The sequence below is a fragment of the Patagioenas fasciata genome, chromosome 26 (genome assembly GCF_037038585.1).
Source record: "Patagioenas fasciata isolate bPatFas1 chromosome 26, bPatFas1.hap1, whole genome shotgun sequence".
Lineage (NCBI taxonomy): Eukaryota > Metazoa > Chordata > Aves > Columbiformes > Columbidae > Patagioenas > Patagioenas fasciata.
In genome coordinates this window covers 398,969-406,915 of record NC_092545.1, presented here as the reverse complement: position 1 = coordinate 406,915, position 7,947 = coordinate 398,969, and the positions used below count along the sequence as shown (strand labels likewise).

The following is a 7,947-nucleotide window of genomic DNA, read 5'->3' as shown; positions in this document are numbered from 1 at the left end:
CTGGGACGCCACAATGGGCCCGGGGAAAAATGGGGGTCCCCAGGTTGTTCACAATGGGCCCTGGGGACAATAGGGGTCCTGGGATGTCACAATGAACCCTAGGGACAAAGGGGGTCCCCAGGATGTAACAATGGGCCCTGGGCACAAATGGGATCCCCATGATGTCACAATGGGCCTTGGAGACAAGGGGTGTCCCGCCCTGTCACAATGGTGCCTGGGGACAAAGGGGTCCCCAGGATGTCACAATGGGCCCTGGGGACAAAGTGGAGTCCTGGTATGCCACAATGGGCCCCAGTGACAAAGGGGGTCCCCACGGTGTCACAATGGGCCCTTGAGACAACAGGGTCCCCAGGATGTCACAATGGGCCTGGGGACAAAGGGGGCTGCCCAGGATGTCACAATGGACTCTGGGGACAAGGGTGGGTCCTGGTATGTCACAATGGCCCCTGGGGACAAAGGGGGTCCCCAGGATGTCACAATGCGCCCTGGGGAAAATGGGGGGTCCTGGGATGTCACAATGGGCCCTGGGGACAAAGGGGTCTCCCCAGGATGTCACAATGGGCTCTGAGGACAAGAGGGGTCCCAAGGATGTCACAATTGGCACTGGAGCAAAAGGGGAGGGTCCCCACGGTGCCACGATGGGCCCTGGGGACAAGGGGGTTCCCAGGATGTCACAATGGGCCCTGGGTACAATGGGGGGTCCTGGGATGTCACAATGGGCCCTGGGGACAAAGTGAGTCCCCAGGATGTCACAATGGGCCCTGGGGACAAAGGGGGTTCCCCTGAACGTCACAATGGGCCCTGGAGACAAAGGGGGGTCCCCAGGATGTCACAATGGGCACTGGAGAAAAAGGGGGGGTCCCCACGGTGTCACAATGAGCCCTGGGGACAATGGGGGATTTTGGGATGTCACAATAGGCCCTGGGGACAAAGGGGCTCCCCAGGATGTCACAATGGGTCCTGGGGACAACGGGGGTCCCCACAGTGTCAGAATGGGGACGGGGGATAAAGGGGGACCGCAGGATGTGCATAATGGGGCCTGGGGACAATGGGGGGTCGTGGGATGTCACAATGGGCCTTGGGGAAAAAGAGGGTGTCTCCAGGATTTCACAATGGGCCGGGGGAACAACAGGGGGTCCTGGGACGTCACAATGGGCCCTGGAGAAAAGGGGGGTCCCCAGGATGTCACAATAGGCCCTGGGGACAAAGAGGAGTCCCCTGAATGTCATAATGGGCCCTGAGGACAAGGAGGGTCTCCACGGTGTCACAATGGGCCCTGGGGACAATGGGGGGTCCTGGGATGTCACAATAGGCCCTGGGGAAAAAGAGGGCTCCCCAGGATATCACAATGGGCCCTGGGGACAAAGAGGGGTCCACAGGATGTGCACAATGGGCCCTGGGGACAAAGGGGGCTCCCCAGGATATCACAATGGGCTCTGGTGACATAGGGGTCCCCAAGATGTCACAACGGGTCCTGGGGACAAGGGGGGTCCCAAGGATGTCACAATGGGCACTGGAGACAAAGGGGGGGTCCCCACGGTGCCACGATGGGCCCTGGGGACAAGGGGGTCCCCAGGATGTAACAATGTGCCCTTGGGACAATGGGGGCTCCTGCGATGTCACAATGGGCCCTGGGGACAAAGGGAGGCCCCAGGATGTCACAATGGACCCTGGGGACAAAAGGGGTCCCCGGGATGTCACAATGGGCCCAGGGGACAACGAAGCATCCTGGGACGCCACAATGGGCCCGGGGAAAAAGGGGGGTCCCCAGGTTGTTCACAATGGGCCCTGGGGACAATGGGGGTCCTGGGATGTCACAATGAACCCTAGGGACAAAGGGGGTCCACATGGTGCCAGAATGGGCCCTGGGGATAAAGGGGACTCCCCAGGATGTCACAATAGGCCCTGGGGACAAAGGGGGTCCCCAGGATGTCACAATGGGCCCTGGGTACAAGGGGGGTCCCACCCTGTCACAATGAGCACTGGGGACAAAGGGGGTCCCCAGGATGTCACAATGGGCACTGGAGACAAAGGGGGGGTCTCCACGGTGCCACAATGGGCCCTGGGGACAAGAGGGTCCCCACGGTTTCACAATGGGCCCTGGGGACAAGGGGGATCCCCGCCCTGTCACAATGGGCCCTGGGGCCAAAGGGATCCCCAGGATGTCACAATGGGCCCTGGGGACTGCGGGGGGTACTAGGATGTCACAATGCTTCTTGGGGACAAAGGGGGTACCCAGGATGTCACAATGGGCCCTGGGGACAATGGGGGGTCCCTTGAAGGTCACAATGGGCCCATGGGACAAAGAGGGTGCCCACGGTGTCACAGTGGGCCCTGGCGACAAAGGGGGATCCCCAGGATGTCACAATGGGCCCCGGGGACAAAGTAAAATCCTGGAATGTCACAATGGTCCCCAGTGACAAAGGCGCTCCCCATGGTGCCACAATGGGCCCTGGGGACAAAGTGGGTCCCCAGGATTTCACAATGAGCACTGGGGACAAAGGGGGGTCCCAGGATGTCACAATGGGCCCTGGGGACAAGGGGGGGTCCCCATAGTGTCACAATGGGTCCCCAGTGACAAGGGGGTCCCCACGGTGCCACGATGGGCCCTGGGGACAAGAGGGGGTCCCCATGGTGTCACAATGGACCCTGGGGTCAAAGGGGGTTCCCAGGACATCACAATGGGCTCTGGGGACAATGGGGATCCTGGGACATCACAATGAGCCCTGGGGACAAGGGGGGGTCCTGGGACGTCACAATGGGTCCTGGGGACAAAGCGGTTCCCCAGGATGTCACAATGGGCCCCAGGGACAAAGCAGGGTCCTGGGACGTCACAATGGGCCCTGGAGACAAAGGGATTCCCCAGGATGTCACAATGGGCCCTGGGGACAAAGGGGGTCCCCACAGTGTCACAATGGTCCCTGGGGACAATGGGGGGTCCTGGGACGTTATAATGGGCCCTCGGGAAAAAGGGGGTCCACATGGTGCCACAATGGGCCCTGGGGACAACGGGGGTCCCAGGATGCCACAATGGACACTGGGGACAACGGTGGCTCCTGGGATGTCACAATGGGCCCTGGGGACAAAGTGGGGTCCTAAGATGTCACAATGGGCACTGGGGACAAAGGGGGTCCCCATGGTGCCACAATGGGCCTTGGGGACAATGGGGTCTCCCCAGGATGTCACAATGGGCCTTGGGGACAAAGGGGTGTCCCCTGAATGTGCATAATGGGCCTGGGGACAAAGGGTGGTCGCCGGGATGTCTCAGTGGGCCCTGGGGACAATGGGGTGTCCTGGGATGTCACAATGGGCCCCAGTGACAAATGGGGTCTCCACGGTGTCACAATGGGCCCTGGGGATAAAGGGGGGTCTCCAGGATGTCACAATGGGCCCAAGTGATGAGTCCCCACAGTGCCACTATGGGCCCTGGAGACAAGGGGGGTCCCCAGGATGTCACGATGGGGCCTGGGGACAACGAGGGGTCCTGGGACGTCACAATGAGCCCTGGGGAAAAAGGGTGGTCCCCATGATGTCACAATGGGCACTGGAGACAGTGGGGGGTCCTGGGATGTCACAATGGGCCCTGGGGACAAAGTAAGGTCCTCGGCTGTCACAATGAGCCCTGAGGACAAGGGGGGTCCCCAGAATTTCACAATGAGCACTGGGGACAAAGTGGGGTCCTGGGATGTCAAAATGGGCCCTGGGGACAAAGGGGGTCCCTTAATTGTCACAATGGGCCCTGGGGACAAGGGGGGTCCCCACGGTGTCACAATGGGCCCTGGGGACAAAGTGGGGTCCTGGAATGTCACAATGGGCCCAGAGGACAAAGGGGGTCCCCATGGTGCCACAGTGGGCCCTGGGGACAAAGGGGGTCCTGAGACGTCACAATGGGCCCTGGGGAAAAGGCGGTGTCCCCACGGTGTCACAATGGGCCCTGGGGACAATGGGGGGTCCTGGGATGTCACAATGGGCCCCAGTGACAAAGGGGGTCCCCATGGTGCGACAACGAGCTCTGGGGATAAAGGGGGTCTCCAGGATGTCACAATGGGCCCTGAGGACAAATTGGGGTTCTGGGATGTCACAATGGGCCCTGGGGACAAAGGGGGTCCCCAGAATGTCACAATGGGCCCTGGGGACATTTGGGGTCCCCAGAATGTCATAATGGGCCCTGGGGACAATGGGGGATCCTGAGACGTCACAATGGGCCCTGGGGACAAAGTGGGTCCCCATGGTGTCACAATGGCCCTGGGGACAATGCAGGGTCCCCAGGATGTCACAATGGCCCCTGGGGACATTAGGGGTCCCCACAGTTTCACGATCTTAACCCTTGACACCCCCCAACTACTGGGTCCTTAGGGTTACTCCCGGGTGTATTTGGGTGTTATTTGGGTGTAATTTGGGGGGTTCTGGGGCACGTAGCACCCTTGGTTCAGCCAGGGACACACACACGGGTGCTCTGGGAAGCGACTCCGGCACCGCCGGTTGCCGAATCATCGCACAACCATCCAAGTACTCCTCACCCACCTCGTTCCTTGTCACTGGAACCAACACCGGGATCACCAGGGGGGTTTTCGGACAGCGTCGGGGGTTCGGAGGCACCGTTTCCATCTCCCAACGATGGTTTCGCGGTGTTTGCATCGCCCGCGTCGCGCACCTGAGCACAAACGGAACCGGGAGCGTCGGTGGCGCTGGAGGATATCAAAGCGCTTTGCAAACTGCTCTTCCCAATTATTTCTCCATTATATAACGAGGATAATAAAACCCGCTACGCTAAACACGACCCAAACCGGGCGGGAGCGCGCAACGCGAATCTTTACACCGCAGCGATTCCCTGTTTCTCGTTTTCTCACCCCGTCGTCTCCACTCAATCGGCAGCGACTTTCACAAATCATCCAGTTACGCACAATTTGGTAACGACCCCCGCAAAGGGCTTCGACGGCACCGCCGTCCCCCTCGCCGCCTTCGCTCAGATCCCCGCTCAATGAGCAGCACCCATGGGTGCCCGTTACCTGCCCCCTCTCGGCGTCCACCGACCACCCGTGGTTCCGGCACATGGAGACGCCGCCATCCTCAACCGGAGTAGCCGCCAAGCGGCTAAAGTGACAAAAATCAGGATAAATAGGTAAAAAAATCAACATGATAAAGTCACGGCGCTTTTAGAACAGATGGCGTAGTCGGCACTGAAGCTCCAGGCAGGTGGAGCTTGCCCGGTGGAATCAATCGGCGTTCGGTCTCAAAGGTTTCAAGCCAAAAGGGTTAAATAACAAGGATTTAAGGCAAACGTGCCCTCAAGCTCCCACGGGTTCACTCACCGCCCGGCGCAGGCGTTTTCCTCCCAGCCGCGGTCGGCAGGCGGTAGATGTTCCCACCCTGCACGAGAGAAGCAACGGTGGCGGGCAGGGGTTGCTCTGCCGTTAATAAATGCTCATCATTAATAGATAGCGACCGTTAATCAATACCGATTGTTGATAAATACCAGCCACCGTTAATAAATACTGACCGTCATTAGTAAATACTGATCATCCTTAATAAATACTGATCGCCGTTAATAAATACCGACCATCATTAATAAATACTGATCATTATTAATAAATGCTGATCACCATTAATAAATATTGGTCTTTATTAATAATGCTGATTGTCATTAATAAATACTGATCATCATTAATGAATACTGATCATCATTAATACTGATCGTTATTAATAAATACTGATCGCCATTAATAAATACTGACCATCATTAATAAATACTGGTTATCATTAATACTGATCGTTATTAATACATACTGATCATTATTAATAAATGCTGATCACCATTAATAAATATTGATCCTTATTCATATTGCTGATCATCATTAATAAATACTGACCATCATTAATAAATACTGATCATCATTAATAAATACCAATCGTTATTAATAAATACTGACCATCATTAATAAATACTGATTGTCATTAATAAATACTGATCGCTATTAATAAATACTGACCATCATTAATAAATACTGATCGCCATTAATAAATACTGACCATCACTAATAAATACTGATCGTTATTAATAAATGATCACCATTAATAAATATTGATCCTTATTAATAATGCCGATTGTCATTAATAAATACTGACCATCATTAATAAATACTGATCATCATTAATACTGATCCTTATTAATAAATACTGATCACCATTAATAAAAACTGACCATCATTAATAAATACTGATTGTCCTTAATAAATACTGACTATCATTAATAAATACTGATGTCCTTAATAAATACTGACCACCATTCATAAATACTGACTGTCCTTAATAAATGCTGACTGTCACTAATAAATACTGATTGTTATTAATAAATACTGATCATCATTAATAAATAATGATCATCATTAATAATACTGATCGTCATTAATAAATACTGACCATCATTAATAAATAGTGATCGTCATTAATAAATACTGACTGTTATTAATAATTACTGATCACCATTAATAAATACTGATCGTCCTTAATAAATACTGACCATCATTAATAAATACTGATCACCATTAATAAATACTGACCATCACTAATAAACACTGGTCGTTATTAATAAATACTGATCACCATTAATAAATATTGATCCTTATTAATAATGCTGATCGTCATTAATAAATACTGACCATCATTAATAAATGCTGATTGTCCCTAATAAATACTGACCATCATTAATAAATACTGATCGTCATTAATAAATACCGTTATTAATAATTACTGATCACCACTAATACTGATCGTCATTAATAAATACTGACCATCATTAATAAATACTGACCATCATTAATAAATACTGAGCGTCATTAATAAATACTAGCCGTTATTAATAATTACTGATCACCATTAATAAATACTGATCATCATTAATAAATACTGACCATCATTACTAAATACTGATCAGTAGTAAATACTGAGCTCAAGGCTCAGGTTGGGCTCCAGGCTCAGGTCGGGCTCCAGGCTCAGGTTGGGCTCCAGGCTCAGGTTGGGCTCCAGGTCGGGCTCCAGGCTCAGGTCGGGCTCCAGGCTCAGACTGGGCTCCAGGTCGGGCTCCAGCGCTTCCCCGCAGAGCAGCCCGGGGCTCTGGGCAAAGCCACGCAGCTCGTCGCCCAAGGGAAACAGGTCCATGGTCACCGGGCTCCAAACACCCCGGAGCAAAAACCAGAGCGGCCCCAGGACACCCGGGCTCCCAAAGAGCCTGGAAAAGGGACACAAAGAGTTAAATTGGGGGGAGTGAAGTGGCTGCTGATGCTGAGAAACCCCCGGGGGTTCGGGGCTGGGGGGAAAGGGGGGATCTGTATGAAAACTGCTCTGGGGAAAAGGGGGGAAGGGGTTGGGCTGCACGGGAATGGGAGGAGGGACGGGAAAACGGGAGAGGGAAACGGGGAAGAGGGAAAAGGGGGGAAAGGGGGAAAAAGGGGGGAAAGAGGGAAAAGGGGGAAAAAGGGAAAAGAGGGGAAAAGGGGGGAAAGAAGGAAAAGGGGGAAAAAGCAAGGAAAGAGGGAAAAGGGGGAAAAAGGGGGGAAAGAGGGAAAAAGGGGGGAAAGAGGGAAAAAGAGGGAAAAAGCGAGGAAAGAGGGAAAAGAGGGAAAAAGGGGGGAAAGAGGGAAAAATAGGGAAAAAGCGAGGAAAGAGGGAAAGGGGGGGAAAAGGGAAGAAACAGGGATAAAGGGGGAAAAGAGGGATAAGATGGAAAGAGGGGGAAAGAGGGAAAGGGGGGAAAGAAGGGAAAAGAGGGAAGAGGGAAAAGGGGAGAAAAGGGGGGAAAGAGGAAAAAGGGGGAAAAGGGGGGAAAAGGGAAAAAGGGGGAAGAGGGAAAAGAGGGGGAAGAGGGGGGGAAGAGGAAAAAGAGGGAAAAAGGGGGCAAAGAGGGATAAAGGGGAAAGAGGGAAAAGAGGGAAAAAGGGGGGAAGAGGG

At 53.3% G+C, this 7,947-nt stretch overlaps 1 long non-coding RNA gene across 1 annotated transcript; it reads right to left on the bottom strand.

Annotated features, from left to right (window-relative positions):
- Positions 1-4,953: 4,953 nt before the first annotated feature.
- LOC139825657 (uncharacterized) lies at positions 4,954-7,031 on the bottom strand. Its single transcript, XR_011735871.1, has 3 exons — positions 6,912-7,031; positions 5,313-5,370; positions 4,954-5,094 (listed from the first exon to the last, which is right to left on the bottom strand). It is a non-coding gene; the product is annotated as an uncharacterized lncRNA (long non-coding RNA).
- Between the last annotated feature and the right edge of the window lie 916 nt (positions 7,032-7,947).